The sequence below is a fragment of the Engraulis encrasicolus genome, chromosome 17 (genome assembly GCF_034702125.1).
Source record: "Engraulis encrasicolus isolate BLACKSEA-1 chromosome 17, IST_EnEncr_1.0, whole genome shotgun sequence".
Taxonomy (NCBI): domain Eukaryota; kingdom Metazoa; phylum Chordata; class Actinopteri; order Clupeiformes; family Engraulidae; genus Engraulis; species Engraulis encrasicolus.
In genome coordinates, this window is record NC_085873.1 from 50087328 (window position 1) to 50105663 (window position 18336).

At 40.5% G+C, this 18336-nt stretch overlaps 1 long non-coding RNA gene across 1 annotated transcript; it reads left to right on the plus strand.

Annotated features, from left to right (window-relative positions):
* The first annotated feature begins 1878 nt into the window (after positions 1-1878).
* LOC134467540 (uncharacterized) lies at positions 1879-4230 on the plus strand. The gene is made up of 3 exons (XR_010038617.1): positions 1879-1975; positions 3205-3409; positions 3821-4230. It is a non-coding gene; the product is annotated as an uncharacterized LOC134467540 (long non-coding RNA).
* Positions 4231-18336: the final 14106 nt, after the last annotated feature.

Below are 18336 nucleotides of genomic sequence, written 5' to 3' on the forward strand. Positions count from 1 at the left end.
AGCACTGGCCTCACAATTTTACATGGCTTATTTACTCATTATAGAGTGTTATCACACAAGGTTTAGTGTAAATCCAAGCATCCATTCAAAAGTTATGACAAATAAACTGTCGGTTATGTTGAAAGATGCCTGGCCCGCAAATCGGCCATCTTGAATGTCGGCCATCTTGAAAGTGTTGGCTTCCGAAATTAAATCAGTTCATGTACATATTGTAGACATTTACCATACACATTTTTGTGCAAATCTATGCACAGATATTGTGTTAATACCTAATATATTCATTGGTGGTTGGTCAACGTAAAACCACTGAAATACTGTTTTTCGGGGATATAATAAACAGTATTCACTTGTTCTCTAAATGGCAAAAATGTGTTAGATAACTCCCTTGAACTTGTGGGTAAACTTTCAATGTTTTTCTGAGATAAAAACAATTACATTTCTATAAAATAATCCATAATGTTGTATGACCCTTGTTTGGCCTTGGAGTAAAAATGTACACTGGATCCTTTCCGTAACTGCACAATGTTGCCATATGGCAACAAACCTAAAAGTACCCCCCCAAAAAACTTTTTTTTGAAAAATATTGCAAATATGTCTTCAGAAGTTCATTTTATGTGACAAAAACCACAGCAAGATTTTTTTCTATGATGGGATAATAATGCGTGCAGTATAGGGTTAAGTGTGGCCAACATTTTTTTTTCCTAAAAAGTGACCCTCAGATAGTATTTCAGTCATATTGCATTTTTTAACCAAAGTAAATGGTTTTATACTAACCATTCAATAGCAGTGGCAGCCATCTTGGAAAATGCTGCCTATATTACAATGTTGTGTGGCCCGCTTTTTTATTAAAGAAAGTGACCCTCAGAAAGTATATTTGACAAATTCCATGCATTTATACCAACGTGTATGACTATGTCACTAAGCTGCTCTAGTACATCTAACAGAAATTCACCCCCTTCAACTCCCCTCCACAGGCACACACAGAAGTCATAAGTCCATTGGAGAGGAGTTCTGCCAGTTCTACTCTACTGGCTGGTAATCTTATTTGCTACTGGTTTGTCAAATTATTACGCTTCCAAAAGTGACCACTGGGGGGCTTAAATACAGTATATTATATTGCAATTCAGTGGTAAGGCATGGCAAGCCACCTCTTCAAACAAGTTTTCTTGACTGGGATGTGCACGACAGGCTGCTAGGCCTAATGGAACAACACCATAGATTTCATTTCTACAGGCTTGCAATCTGTCTTGGCCTCACTAGGCTAAAAACAGAGATCCAGAAACGCAACAGAAGCATATTGTCTTTCTTGTATTTTACTTAATATGTTTTTGTGAAAATGATAGACAAACACATAGGCCTACAAAACATGTATCAAAGTTTCTAAGCTTAAATGAAGAACCATGAATTACTGTAGCTGAGTTGCACCAAGTGATTGCTCAGTCATTATCCAAACTACTTCGTTTTAATTGGAATGTTGAAGTTACTAAAATAATATATATGAACTACCAGCATGAAATACACTACAAATTAGATGAATTATTCAAAATAAAGTACTCACAGGAGCTGCTTGAACAAGCACGTTGTAGGGGTGGCAAAGAGAGCTGTCGGCATCGTTGTGGCACGGTCGAAATGGCTACAATAACACTTCCGCTCGTAACTTCCTGTTCAAATCTTTTGTCAAAATAAAAGTCACGAATAGCTTGGTGATTACATTAGTTTTACCACAACCGTAAATGCTGCTGACTATTGCATATAATGAAAATCAAAACTATGCATTTCGATTTTCCTTTCATGCAATGTGCACTATTTACAATTGTGGTAGAACTAATGTAATTAAAAAGCTATTCGTGACTTGTATTGTGAGTTGAAAAGGAAAGTGAGAACAAAGGCGTTGTTGTAGCCATTTTGGCCATGCTACAACGATGCAGACAGCTCTCTTTGTCACTCCTACAACGTGCTTGTTCAAACAACACATGTAAGTACTTTATTTTGCACAATTCGTCTTATATGTAGTGTATTTCATGCGGGTAGTTCATATATAAATTTTAGTAGCTTAAAAATTCCAATTAAAACGAAGTAGTTTGGATAATGGCTGAGCAAACACTTGGTGCAACTCAGCTACAGTAATTCATGGTTCTTCATTTAACAGCTATGATACATGTTTTGTAGGTTTATGTGTTCGTTTATCAATTTCACAAAAATGATTCAGTAAAATAGCCTACATGAAAGACAATCTGCTGCTGTGGTGTTTCCAGATCTCTGTTTTTAGCCTAGTGAGGCCAATAGAAATTGCTAGCCTGTAGAAATGAAATCTATGTCGTTCCATTATCTCAACCTGTAGTGCACATCCCAGCAAAATAAAATAAAATAAAATAACATGTTTGAAGAGGTGTTTTGCCATGCCTTACCATTGAAATGCAATACTGTATTTAAGCCCCTAGTGGTCACTTTTGGTAGCATAATTTGACAAACCAGTAGCAAATAAGAACACTACCAGCCAGTGGAATGGAACTGACATAACTCCTCTCCAATGGACTTGTGACTTCTATGTGTGCCTGTGGAGTGGAGTTGAGAGGAGTGAATTTCTGCTAGATCTACTAGAGCAGCGTAGTGACATAATCGTACACTTTGGCATAAAAGCATGGAATTTGGCAAATCACTCTAAGGGTCCCTTTTTGAATAAAAAAGCTGGCCACACAAAATTGTAATATAGCCGGCATTTTTCAAGATATCTGCCACTGCTATTAAAGGGTTATAAAACCCTTTACTTTGGTTAAAAATGTAAATGGCTGAAATATTCTCTACGGGTCACTTTTTAGAAAAAAAAATGCTGGCCTCACTTAAAGTCAATATGGCACCCATTTTTCAAGATGGCCGTCTCTGCTACTAATGGTTACTGTAAAAGCCACTTACTTTGGTATAAAGACATGTAATTTAGCTGAAATACTCTCTAAGGGTCACACTTCAGGGGAAAAAAATCACTGGGCACAAGAAAATTCAGTATGGTGGCCATTTCACAAGATGTAGATGTAGTGTCCTAAACTCCATACACTTTTTCTTTAGAAATGATATTGGCAGAATTTGCCAGTAATAGTTTAATGTGAATGGGGTTATACTGTCTTTACGAGGGAATTTTAGACTACAGTGCTGTGTTGTCTACTGACCATATGTTTAATTATTTTTTTATATTCTGCCTTTGGTCAGTTTCTTTCAGGTTTTGTGCTTTAGGCAGAGTGACATGATGCAGGATGGAGTTGCGAAGAGTTCCAGGACATGGTCAAAGATGGCTGGAACAGTCGGATGGATTTGCAATCATGCAATAAAGGCCCACATGAGACGCCATGGTCAAATGGTTGGAGATCGTTGAGAGTTTGCAGCTATTGATGAAAGTTGTTGTAATAATAGCAAGGTGAGCCTCCCAACGCCCCCTTCTCTTCATCATGAGCCTCCCAACACCTACTTGACCTCATCATAAGCCTGCAAACGCCCCACTTAGTATTTAAAAAATTAAGTAGACGAATGCCCCCTAAAGGCAACTAAGCACCGCAGCCATCTCAACCTCCCCTGGGGGGCTGGAGAGGTACCACTGTGAAGCAGTACAGCAACATGTTGTTGGACCACCTTAAGCTTTGATGTCACCCATGGTGCTGCATATTTAAAAAAAAACTTGCAGGTCAAGCTGCATGGATTTTATCTGACATTGTTCCCTTCTCCTTTTAATATCTGTTCATCATTTTGGTCAGTTTTGTACTGTTTTATGTGCTTTTTAAGTAAAATGTACTTACTTACTCACTTACTTTACTCTCTTGTGTATTTACAGTATCACCACAGAAGGGCCGGTGCAACATGGCGACGGAAAAAGTGGGTATTAAGAATATTAGGAGTAGGTGACCGCCAGAAACATCCTGTCTTGTGGCTGGTGTGGTTAAACAAGTGCGTCCGGGAACCACCGTCATCAGTGACCAATGGGGCACTTACAGGAGTGCATTGACTGCGACAGGCTACAGGCACTTCACAGTGAACCACTGTCAGTAGTTTGCGGATCCAAACACCTTGCGCGCCTCCCAGTATGTCAACCCCAGCTTTCTCTGTGGACCATGCAACTTGGACTTTCCGAGTTTCATATAGGACAATGCATCTTGCTCTGCATCTGTAAACCATGGATTCATCTTTTGGACATTTTCAGGAGAATGGCTGTGTGTGTGTGTGTGTGTGTGTGTGTGTGTGTGTGTGTGTGTTTGCTTATTAAAATTTGTACACAAACTGGTGTTTTTATTGATAATGTTAGTTAATCAGAAGTTCTTCTCTGAGTACATAGTAACATATTCTGAATATCACTTCTTCATGCATTAGCTAATGCTATAGTACTCATTATCATGTCATGACCGCAGAATAAGGGGCAAAGATTCAGTAGTTAAGCGTAAAATCTTTTGTGAGTATATATTAACACACTTGGAATATCTCTTCTTTATACATTAACTAATGCCATAGTCATCATGACTTCTATTATGACTCCAAATATGTTGTTAAATAATACATTAATTAATCATTACTTTAGATATGACCTCATACAGAAAAATATTACTTGTGTGGTGCTGGTTACAAGATCATCTTAGACGAAGGCCTACCCAATAATACACCCCCTCCCCCCTCCCCTTTCAACAAGCAGACCTTGACACATGGGACATAATATGATATAGCTTGTATATTAATATTACAAATGACTGCGGCTGGTCACAAGAATGTGAAGTGGGAAATGATCTCTGGCCAGAGTGGGGTAAGGTGAGCCACGGGGTAAGGTGAGCCACCCCCTTTTTCTCGAAAAAGGTGAATACATTTTAACATGTCACCACATTCTAAGGTGGTGGAAATCCTTCTCTAACACCTGTGAAAAAGTGAAGCATGTACCAAATTTGGCAAGAGATATATGTGAAAATGTGTTTTTTTGCTCTTTAAGTGAATTCAATGTATATTCAAAACATGGATGATTTAGAGAAAACAAAAATAGAACAATTTCTGGTCTCATCATGTATGAAATGTTACGTAATAAGCTACTATATGAGTGATATTTTCAGTCTTTTTGCACTTGTATGATAATTTTATGAGCATTTATTTACATAATTTTGGCATGGGGTAAGGTGAGCCTTTTGAGATGGGGTAAGATGAGCCGCTTATCCTAATGGGATGCATAATGGTTGAAAAACATGTTATGATATTTCAGCATAATCAGATAATTTCTTTCATATCATACCCAGGTGAGTTGAGATTAATGACTTTATGCATGTTTCAGCCAATAACTTTTTTTCTACATTTCACTCTGCATTGTTCGCCATTGTATTCAAACAAAGCTGTAAGGGCCCACAATATGTATTTTTTGGCATAGTTCTGTTGCTTTAGTTGTTTTATTTCATAGATTCATTAGTTACATTTGTTATAATAAATAAAACTTGTTTAGCTGAGATTTTTGCCTGGGCTCAATTTACCCCAAGCAGTGGCTCACCATACCCCATAACAAGGGGTAAGATGAGCCACCGGAAAAAATATTTTTAAAAGGCAATATCATTTTAACCATGACAGTTTATCAATTAGTTTTTGCTCTAATAGTATCAGGACACTTTGAAATTTGGTATGATGTGAAAATGTTAACCGAATACGCCTTCATCGCTTAGCTGTGACGAAAAATGTAAAAAGTGGCTCATCTTACCCCAGTCTCCCCACGATCTGGCATTGTTACAGCAGTGTTAATACACAATATATTAACAGTTGGACACATGATATATTAACAGCAGTGTTATCAGCAGTGTTAATACATGGTATATTAACACTTGGAACTCACACCATGAATTCACCTTTGATTTGCACAATTAGTTAATAGTGGGTCATTATGATTCCAAGCAGGACTCCATTCTCATTACTAGTATACTAACCATCAATGCATACATAGGTCATGTGTTAATTAACTATAAATCATACATTACTTCCAACATAATTCCAATAGTATTCATGTACCCTTATTGTAAAGTGTTACCGTCTTTTCTACATAGCCTAACCTTATCTCCAAGGGATGCTATTGCATTGGCAGTGCATAGCAGTTACTTGGTGTCTCTATTCCATGTGTAGATCATATCAGCATGACATCGTCCATCATATCTATTACACTCAGTCACACAATCACAGCTGATGCCACTGTCTGCATCCAAAATGACTTCACTGTATTGGTACTACAATACTTCCCTCCCTTTTCTCCAACGGATGCTACTGTATTGCATTGTGGTTGCTTAGTGTCTCTACACCATGGGTATATCATATCAGCATGACATGGTCCATCATCTCTGTTACACTCACTCACACCATCACAGCTGATGCCACTGTCTGTATCCAAAATGACTTCACTGTACACTGTACAAGTACATGAGCTAGCAATACTGTAGGCTTCCTAACCTTATCCCCAAGGGGTGCTACTGTATTGCATTGGTATTGCATTGCAAGTGCTTGGTGTCTCTACACCAAGGGTATAACATATAAACATGACATGGTCCATCATCTCTGTTACACTCACTCACCATCACAGCTGATGTTACTGTTACTGCTTCCAAAATGACTACACTGTACACTGTACAAGTACATGAACTACCAATACTGTAGGCTTTTTATGTAGCCTAACCTTTTCTCCAAGGGGTGCTACTGTATTGCATTGTGGTTGCTTGGTGTCTCTATTCCATGTGTAGATCATATCAACATCGTCCATCATCTCTATTACACTCACTCACACAATCACAGCTGATGCTACTGTCTGCTTCCAGTACATTACTACACTGTACAAAGTACATGAGCTACCAATACTGTAGGCTTCCTAACAGTGGTGTAGTCTACGTAGAACGCGGGTATACGGAGTATACCCACTTCGAAATTTCAGGGATTTCAGTATACCCACTTAAAATTAATTGATCCATTGTTTTGAATAGCACAAATCGAGCGTTAGCGTTAGTTCTGGCAGACCACATAGTCAACGCTCCCTTTTGCCTATTGGCTGACGCCGACCTAACCCCTACAGCAGTCCTCTAATCAGCTGCGCTTTAGTTAATCAGCTGCTGCTCGCAATTGGATGCTGGCTTTTGGCGCGCTTTATTTAAACTACCGAATTTGTTTTCCTGTCATTGCTTTTGCTGCTTGTTTTGCTGCGTGCATAGCTTCTTTTGGTGCTTGCTTGCGTTGTGTTTAAACTAAATATCAGATGTTTTTCTTTCTTATCAACAATAGGGTTTCGTCTTCTGGTAGGCTGTGCGCTTTTCTTCATTACATAGGCTTCATCTCTTTTGCCTTATCTCCCGATATGAGCTCACTGGTCATTCAACCTACATTTTACGCACTAGGCCTACTTTTCTCGTGTCGTGCCGCCGAATTTCTGGCGTTCAATCCGAGCTTCACGGATAGTTTATTTTGCTGGCAGTGAGTTCCCCATGGGAGCTGCCTTCGCTTATTTCAATATTGCATTTCCACTACTTTTTGCGCGTTTGGAAGTAATGATGATGTGCTGTTTGGACGATATGCACCGTACCCGCGCTGCGTCAGCGGAGATTAATATGGCTTGTCTTAAATTACCATAGGTTTCTTTGTCTCGAGATCGGAGCTGGTCGCTAACTGTTGCATAGCTTTTAATAATTGTTGTTTTCTTTAGTTTGGTGGACCGTTTTGTCCACTCTCTCTGACGTTAAACATAGCTTGCTGCTTAACGCCTGTTTTGAGTGCATAGTCGGCTGTTTTTTCTCCAGTTGCTTACTAGATATGGTTTCATTACACTCAACAGAGGCTGATTATTTCGGTTGGCTGCCCATTGCATTTGCCCTGTGCAGGGGCTATACCGGTAGGGCTTGTTGTGAGGTGCCAAATCATGTAGGAATACTCTCCGGATAAACGCATCCAAATACATTCACGTGAGTCGTGGTAAATTGAGTCGTCTTTTGTTCTTTCGCGGGCTATAAATCTTGCATGTCGATACAGTGCATAATCTGACGAGATGCGTTTTTGCCTTGTGCTCCGAAACTGTTAACTAAATTGGCTCCCTTTGAACATAACCTATAGTCGACGATGCGATTAGGCTATCCTAGGCTTTGTATTGCTGCATTACTTCACTGTCATCGCCGTTCATCTGATGTGCTGTAACAAGCCGCAGGTGTCTTCAATCATCCTTGTCGCGACGGACGCTGGAACCGTGCATTCGGGACTGCTGGTTATTTTTGTAATTGGGAGACTCCAGGTGTCCCGTAGTTGCTCCTTATTTCACTGGTATCGGTATGTTATTCCTGTTTTCCTGCGGTCATTTCAATAGTCAATTTTGTGTTGATTAGAAGTAGAACTAGGCCCACTGTTCGGATGGACACCCACGGCGCGTTCGCTTGAGGAGTGGCAACCCTGTCTATGCAATTTCGTACTACGTCACGAAAATAATCTATAATATTCGTGATATCTTATAGGAGAGCCCCGTTTTCGTGACAGGGCTGCGTTTCCACAACCCATGTATTTCAAGGCGGCGTTGGCTGGTCCAGCATTTTCCATGGCACTCCTGATGTACTGAATTCGTAAGCGCCAAACCGCTTGATAGTTTGGGGGGGTTTCAGTGGGCTCCATCACGTTGTCTCTGCTGCATTACTGTATAAGTATGCCTACTGTAGGCCTGTTTGGCCAGTTGTGCTAGCTCTGTATCCTAGACTATTAATGTTCTTGTGAACCATTGCTTCATGTTTGCTAGTCTAGGTGCTTGCAGTGTGTACAGTCATAGTCCTGGCTGGGCTGTGTAGGTACTCTGGCTGTGGCCTGGCTTTAGTGTGGTTGCTGCTTCACTCAGTGCTGGTGCCCTGTTTCGTGCTGGTATGTAGTCAGTCCTGTTTTGGCCAGTGTAGTGTAAGTATTTTGTCTGGAGTCCATCATTACTACTAGCAAGGGGTGCATTGTCTTTGTTACTGGCTGATGTAGGCTGTGCTGGCATGGCTATATTGCTCATCTGTTAAGCCTGGTTATTAACCGTGACCTTGCATGGCTGTGTATCTTCCTGCTAGCTCGGTTTGGTTGTGCAATAGTGCGTGTGCTGCCTGTATGGCATTATTAGCGCTTCCCCTCATTCCAGTCACTTTGGTTAAATGGCAACATCTATCTGCATAGTAAATATCAACTGTAGGCTATTGTTATGTAATGTTGTAGTGGCGTTCATGTTGAGTCATATTTAGCACGTTTAGGCCTTGTCATGCTTATGGAGCCGTGTCGTGGCCTCGGCTGGGGGAGGCTGCATAGCGGTCATGTCGGCAGCGTCCTTTATACAATCAGTGTAGATCATGTTGGGCTCAGGATGTTGCCGTGTCTGGATAATTTAGCTGATTCCGTCTTTTTTGCTGCCAACTGCATAGTATACATAGGCCTTGCTAATGCTGTTAGCTTCTGTGGACTGTTGGCATTATTCCCTGTGTAGCCATGGTGGCGCTGTTAGCTCATAGTCTGAATTAGCTCTGCTTGCTTGGCAAGCTTACTCTGTAGTGCTGCTCATGTTCTTGTTACTGGTCGCCTGTGTTGCTTCGTAGGACGGTAATCGTGCTGTCTGGCTAATGTTCGCCCTGTTAGCATGTTGACTCTGTTGTTCATGGTAGCATTGATTGCCCTGAGTAGTCCATGTGCTGCAATTGCTATTGGCTCATACTCTGTCTAACTTCAGCTTGCTCACATAGTTTAACTGCATCAGGTCCTGCGCCCGCTTCCAGTCATATTATCTATGCTGTCAGATCTGCTGGATTGTATTGTGCAGCTACTGTAACTACAGTGGGCTCACTTGGTTTAGTCTATCGGCTGCTTCATTGGTCGGTCTAGTGTCTAGCCAGCGGCTGCCCGCTCATATTGTGTCAATGTAGCTTATGCTGACTGTCGCCATCTCCGGTCTCCTTGATTCTCTCGGATAGGCTTTACCTACAGCAGTATCTGTCCATCATTCTAGCTTGGTTGCCGTCATCGAGGTCCAGCTTATTGTGTGCTGTCATGTGGTCCTTGTCAGCCTGCTGTTTTTCCGGATCCTAGAGTAGCACCGATCCCGACAATCAGCCCATCTGATGCTGGTTGCCTGGCCCATTTACAGCTGCTTCCCGCCTGGCTAGCCGGTTTACTGCTGCTGGCTGCTCGCCTAACCTATTGCTGCTGCTGCCCGCTTAACCCATTGCTGCTGCTGCTGCCCGCTTAACCCATTGCTGCTGCTGCTACCCGCTTAACCCATTGCTGCTGCTGCCCGCTTAACCCATTGCTGCTGCTGCCCGCCTAGCCCAATGTTTCTGTTTTTTTTTTTTTTTTTTTTTTTTTGCCAGCCTAGCCTGTCTACTGCCCCTGGTCTGGTGTACGTTACCCTAATGAATCTTGGACAGTATATTTAACCGTCTTCGACACTTTTTTTCCCCCTTATGTACATCCTATATAGTTCATTCTGTCCGACAGCCAGTCTAGTCTATTATCTTACCCGTGTCTACTCTCAGCTGGTGGCATGGGTCGCTTAACCGCTAGTCTCGTGTGTTTTAGCTGCGGCCAAGCAATACGCAATGCTGGCAGGTAATTACATTTTACGCTACTTATTGGCTGGTGACTTCAAAAAATTTAAAATAAAAAATAAAAAATTGAAAATAAAATAAAAATAAAAATAGAATAATAGTCTAATAATAAAAACATGAATACAATTTAAAAATAAATAATAAAAAAAAAATCTCCCCTTGACTTCTACAGGCCCATGTAACTGCTGCAGGCCTTGCCACCGCCTCTGGGCACACTTTTTCTGCTTTGTATTGGCCACAATCTAGCATATAGCTGCCATAGCTGCTGAAACGGCAATAAATGTAAACAATCAATCAACATCTTTAACTGCTGGTGGGCAAGCTTTTTCGTTAACTGCTGCTGAGCTAGCTTTTTTATTTTTTGCTGCTGCTGGGCTAGCTTTTTTATTTTTTGCTGCTGCTGGGCTAGCTTTTATTTTGCTGCTGCTGGGCTAGCTTTTCATTTTGCTGCTGCTGGGCAAGTAAATACTCTGTGTCTCGGACCATATTCCGGTCTAGCATAGCACTTCTCTTTTAACGTCAGGTATTACCGCAGTTCCATAACTAATGTCACGATATTCATTAATCGTTATTCACATTTGGTGGACTAATATTCTGTTTCGGGGGGTTGTAGATGCCCCGTTTCCAACTAATCCAATTGTTTGGGCTGCGTTTGTTTGGGGGGTATGTTGGCTGCGTCTGTTTGGGGGGTATGTTGCCTTTCCAGCTAAATGGAAGGCACTCCACCTGAGGATGCTACCTGTCTTGGCTTCCATGGAGTTCATGGAGAAGCCGGGGAACTTCCTCCGAACAGAGCCATACCGCCAAACACAAATATGCAATCAGAAATAAAGCTTCTGAAATGTATCTCTGTTTCTCGTCTCATTTTTGACTAGAGTGGATCTGACAGAAATCGAGCGTTAGCGTTAGTTCTGGCAGACCACATAGTCAACGCTCCCTTTTGCCTATTGGCTGACGCCGACCTAACCCCTACAGCAGTCCTCTAATCAGCTGCGCTTTAGTTAATCAGCTGCTGCTCGCAATTGGATGCTGGCTTTTGGCGCGCTTTATTTAAACTACCGAATTTGTTTTCCTGTCATTGCTTTTGCTGCTTGTTTTGCACCCACCACCTCCCCTGCTCCACCAGACTTATCATTGCCAAACAATGTCATACTGTTGTCATTGTTGCTTGCTCTGTTCTAGGGGGTATGTTGCCTTTCCAGCTAAATGGAAGGCACTCCACCTGAGGATGCTGCTGTTCCCTGTCTTGGCTTCCATGGAGCTCATGGAGAAGCCGGGGAGCTTCCTCCGAACAGAGCCATACCGCCAAACACAAATATGCAATCAGAAATAAAGCTTCTGAAATGTATCTCTGTTTCTCGTCTCATTTTTGACTAGAGTGGATCTGACAGAAATATATACAGTATACCCACTTCAAAAAAATCTCAAATATACAGTATACCCACCATAAAAAGTAGACTACACCACTGCTTCCTACCCTTATCCCCAAGCCCAAGGGGTGCTACTGAAGTGCATTGCAATTGCTTGGTGTCTCTACACCAAGGGTATATCAAATCAACATCGTCCATCATCTCTGTTACACTCAGTCACACCATCACAGCTGATGCCACTGTCTGCTTCCAAAAATGACTACACTGTACACTGTACAAGTACATGAGCTACCAATACTGTAGGCTTCCTAACCTTATCCCCAAGGGGTGCTACTGTAGTGCAATGCAGTTGCTTGGTGTCTCTATTCCATGTGTAGATCATATCAACATCGTCCATCATCTCTGTTACACTCACTCACACCATCACAGCTGATGCCATTGTTACTGCTTCCAAAATGACTACACTGTACAAAGTACATGAGCTACCAATACTGTAGGCTTTTCTACATAGCCTAACCTTATCTCCAAGGGGTGCTACTGTAGTGCAATGCAGTTGCTTGGTGTCTCTACAGATCATATCAACGCGACATCGTCCATCATCTCTGTTACACTCGCTCACACAATCACAGCTGATGCCACTGTCTGCTTCCAAAATGACTACACTGTACAAAATACAAGTACACGAGCTACCAATACTGTAGGCTTCCTAACCTTATCCCCAAGGGGTGCTACTGTATTGTATTGCAATTGCTTGGTGTCTCTACACCAAGGGTATATCATATTAACATCGTCCATCATCTCTATTACACTCACTCACCATCACAGCTGATGCCACTGTCACCGTTTCCAAAATGACTTCACTGTACACTGTACAAGTACACAAGCTACCAATAGGCCTACTGTAGGCTTCCTAACCTTATCCCCAAGGGGTGCTACTGAAGTGCATTGTAAGTGCTTGGTGTCTCTATTCCATGTGTAGATCATATCAACATGGCATCGTCCATCATCTCTATTACACTCACTCACACAATCACAGCTGATGCCACTGTCACCGTTTCCAAAATGGCTACACTGTACAAAGTATATGAGCTACCAATGCTGTAGGCATTCAACATAGCCTAACCTTATCTCCAAGGAATGCTACTGTATTGCATTGGAAGTGCATTGCAAGTGCTTGGTGTCTCTACACCAAGGGTATATCATATCAGCGCGGCATCGTCCATCATCTCTGTTACACTCACTCACACAATCACAGCTGATGCCACTGTCTGCTTCCAAAATGACTTCACTGTACACTGTACAAGTACACAAGCTACCAATACTGTAGGCTTCCTAACCTTATCCCCAAGGGGTGCTACTGAACTGCAATGCAATTGCTTGGTGTCTCTATTCCATGTGTAGATCATATCAGCATCGTCCATCATCTCTATTAGACTCAGTCACACAATCACAGCTGATGCTACTCTCACTGTTTCCAAAATGACTTCACTGTACACTGTACAAGTACATGAGCTACCAATACTGTAGGCTTCCTAACCTTATCCCCAAGGGCAGTGGTGTAGGCTAAGTAGAACGCGGGCATACAGAGTATACCCACTTCTAAATTTCAGGGATTTCAGTATACCCACTTAAAATTGATTGATCCATAATTTAGAATAGCACAAATATATATAGTACAGTATAACCACCTCAAAAAAATCTCAAATAAACAGTATACCCACCATAAAAAAAGTAGACTACACCACTGCTTCCTAACCTTATCCCCAAGGGGTGCTACTGAAGTGCAATGCAAGTGCTTGGTGTCTCTACACTAAGGGTAGATCTTATAGCAGAGCAAATAAGGGCCAAAATAGTTCACTTTGGTATGCAAGCATAGAAATTGGCACAGAGGTTCATTAGAATGTACTCTTTGAGCTAAGGGCGTTGGCCACGCAAAAATCCAAGATGGCTGCCATTTTTCAAGATGGCCACCCTGTTCACTTGTAAATAAGGCTAAGAATAGTTAAATTAATGATACAATCATACAATTAGGCACAAATGTCTATTAGAATGCACTCTTTCACAAAAGAGCATTGGCCACTCAAAATCCAAGATGGCGGCCATTTTTCAAGATGGCCACCCTGTTCACTTGTAAATAAGGCTAAGAATAGTTCAATTAATGATACAATCATAAAATTAGGCACAGATGTTAATTAGAATGCACTCTTTCACAGAAGAGCATTGGCCACTCAAAATCCAACATGGCTGCCATTTTTCAAGATGGCCACCTCTCAACTTGTAAATAAGGCCAAGAAGAGTTAAATTAGGGATGTAATCATGCAATTTGGCACAAAAGTTCACCAGAAAGCACTCTCTGATCTTTGATCAATGATTTAAGCCCAGGAGCCCAACTGAAATATTAAATTTTCATATCGATCAAGTGAACACCATGTACATATGAAGTGTCAGTGACAGCTTGGATGATCTACCTCAATAAGGCCATTACAAAATAAAACATATGCTGATTTGTGTTCAGATATGTATATCTCAAGTCTTAAGTGTACTATGGAGTGATGGTGGTCTTTATGCTTAGGAAATTATGAATAATCAATATGCGATACACCACACATACAGTATATTGACAAATACTTTCTGTTTTAAAAGAGCACAATGGTAACATGTCTGTTTTCTGTTCTACTTTGGCCTTTAACCTAAATTATATTTTGGCTACCTAACCACTTGATTTATTGATTGCTCATCATTTTTTATTTGTGGCTGTGGTCCTTTGTTTAAAACATGTCAGTCTGGCTTCCCTCTCTGACACACTCAAAAAGTCTTTCAAAAACTTTAAACAACAAGATGTGGAAATCCATTGGCTTTGGAGGGATACAGCTGCCAAATTAGCCTAAAAGTCATCAACATACTGTACTCTACTGTACTGTGGTGTATTGTTCTCTGCTATACTGTACTGTACTGTACTGTAATTTGATATACCATACTGTACTGTACTATACTGCACTGCACTGTATGCTACTGTACTCTATTGTACTGTAATGTGATATATTGTACTGTACTGTACTGTACTATACTATACCACATTGTACTGTACTGTACTCTACTGTACCATACTGTATGCTACTGCACTGTACTGCACTGTACTGTACTGCACCGTATTGTATGCTATTGTACTGTACTGCACCGTACTGCATGCGACTGTACTGTACTGTACTTTACTGTACAGTACTTTACTATACTGCACCATACTATATGGTACTGTACTGTACTGTACAACTACATAGTATAACTGAAACATGTGGAGCATTCTGAGGTCATGTACAATATGATGCAAAATGGTGTAGTGGGAATGAGTTGTGTTTCTATTACCACTCAAAATTTATGGTAGATTATCCTTCCTCCTAGACTATTTGTGTGCCTTGCATATTAAGAAAATGAGTAATGAGTACCGGTAATGATTTACCTTTATAGTATATACCATATGATAACTGTTGTTTTATAAAAATATTTCTCCTATGGGTAAGGCTGGCAAAGACCTATGGTACATGTTGTCCATCAGCTGTCAGTTTTGAAGTAGCAATTGAACTACTCAATGATTACTGAGCTAACTGTAATACAACGTGTGACACAAGTACTAGGTGAGGACTTGAAAAAACAATTTACCTCTGCCTACTTACTCAACACCTACTTAGAAATAATTTCCATTTAATTTGAACTGAAGACATACTGTGGCCTACATGTATATTGAGTAATCTGTACTGCCATTCTAAAGATGAATGAAGTGCACCCACTATGTGCACAATGCTACTTGTGAAAATGTAGAATTAGGTGATCTTATGGGTTCTTCATACATATGGAGAGGTCCTGTCCTTTACCTTCTCTCATACAAATAACAAATATCTGTTAAGGAAATTAGATGATGGAGAACCATATTGGACATCATCTTGCACTATTCTCACCATAGTTTTAGTGTGGGAAATGCTAATTTTAATTCAAACCAAGAATCTTCTCACATCGTTCACAATGTTACATTTGCTGTCAAGCATGTAAGCACAGACTCACCCATACTTTCACACTATGTGGGTGGTTGACGTTTAAGGGCGTAACGCAAAAAAAAAAAAAAAAAGTTTTTCAAATTCCTGAAAAAAATGATGGATAAAAATTGGAAAAAAATAAAGCACTTAGTGGTCTGTGGAATTTCACCTTATTTTTGCCATTTTTGGGAAAATGTGTCCTGCATCAACACATAGCATAGGCATGTCACACCGCAGGAAAATGGAGTCACACCACAGGGAATTCACTGCATTATGGCCATTTTAATCCTTTTGTATACATGACTGACATCTGAGCTCATGCTAACTTGATAATGATACTGTGTTTAATCTTAATATGTGTTTTCATTAATAAAAAAAACTTTTTTTTCCTCCTATAAGAGCAGTCACACCACAGGACACCATAAAATGAACCTAAGCATTGCGTGACAGAAAGATTGCAATATGAAGACATATTAAGAGGTTAATAGCCACCTTAAACTTCCACAGCACTCTCCAATAACTGAGGTACTGACTGGTTAGGAGCCAGTCTTTAAGACCCTTGTAGTTGGCCTTGCAGCTGCCCATTCACAAACATTGACATACATGTCACCCCACAGGACGCAATTTGTGTTACGAAATTTAACTTGTAGTTAATATTACTGTCTTGAGTTTTTTCCACATTCACATATCTTAATCTAAAGTTAAGATTTATGCAATCATGCCAAATGCGTCATACATTATTCAAAATGTTGTTGGTTAATTTATATATATATTATTATATATTGTTTCATTAATGTTACAGTCACACCGCAGGAAATTTGGCATATAAACCTTTACATAAATCTTAACAAAAATGTTTCTTCTCATCTAAGACTAATATGAAACATAATGTACCACATCTTCTTTAATTGACATTTGTTTTTTAAAGGAAAATAACAGTTTTGTAGGTTTTTAACCAATGTTACGAAAAAACAAGGTGTCACGTCTCCCACCCATGTACATTTTTTGTAGTTTCATCAATCTGTCAAGCAGACAGTCAAACTGTCCTTGCTTCATCTCTGCTGTGTTTGGGAATATATTAACAATGTAATGCATTACACAACATGACATATTGTATATGACATGGTAGAAAAAAAATTTCCGATGGCTCCTAGAATTACAGTATATACCGGTACCCTAAAGAAACACCATGATAAGTTTGGTGCTTTTGTCACTTCCGTAACGGTAAAACCCTTAAAGGGATACTGTCACATTTTTGGAAATAAGCTCATTTTACACCTCGCCTTGAGTTAAATAATAGGGCTTTACCGTTTTCCTGTACTTTCGATCATTCTCTGGGTATGGCAGTGCAAATTTTACCTCCAGGCTAGCAGTTAACATTGTGTCCTATGAGACCAACTGCATACACATGAACATTTCTGCCAAATTACATGATTGCATTATTAATTTAACAATGCTTGGCTTTATTTGCAACTGGAGAGGGTGGCCATCTTGAAAAATGGTGGCCATCTTGAATTTTGTGTATCCAACACCATTTTTAAAAAAAGTGCATACAAAGAAACATTTCTGCCAAATTACATGATTGCATCACCAATATAACTATTCTTAGACTTATTTGCAAGTGGCAAGGGTTGCCATCTTGAAAAATGGTGGCCATCTTGGATTTTACGTGGCCAACACCATATTTTGAAAAAGTACATTCAAATGAACATTTTTGCCAAATGACATGCTTGCATCACTAATTTAACTATTCTTAGACTTATTTAGAAGTGGAGAAGGTAGCCATCTTGAAAAATGGCGTCCATCTTGGATTTTTGCGTGGCCAACGCCCTGAGATGAAAGAGTACACTCCAATGAACATCTGTGCCAATTTTCATGCTTGCATACCAAAGCGAACTATTCTGGGCTATTTTGACAGTTAACAGCTGCACTATTATCAGCTGCTACCATCATACCTGTGCCGAAGAAATCATCACCATCATGCTTCAATGACTACCGTCCTGTAGCACTGACGCCCATAATCATGAAGTGCTTCGAACGGCTAGTCCTGTCACACATCAAAGCCACCCTACCCCCCACCCTAGACCCCTACCAGTTCGCATACCGAGCCAAGCGATCCACGGAGGATGCAATTTGCTCTGCCCTCCATCCAGCCTTCACCCACTTGGACAATAAAGACTCATATGTGAGAATGCTGTTCATTGACTTCAGTTCAGCATTCAATACCATAATACCACAACAACTCATCAGAAAACTGGACAAACTAGGTTTCAGCACCTCCCTCTGCAACTGGCTGCTGGACTTCCTGATGCAAAGACCACAAGCAGTACGGGTAGGGAACAACACCTCGAGCACCCTGAC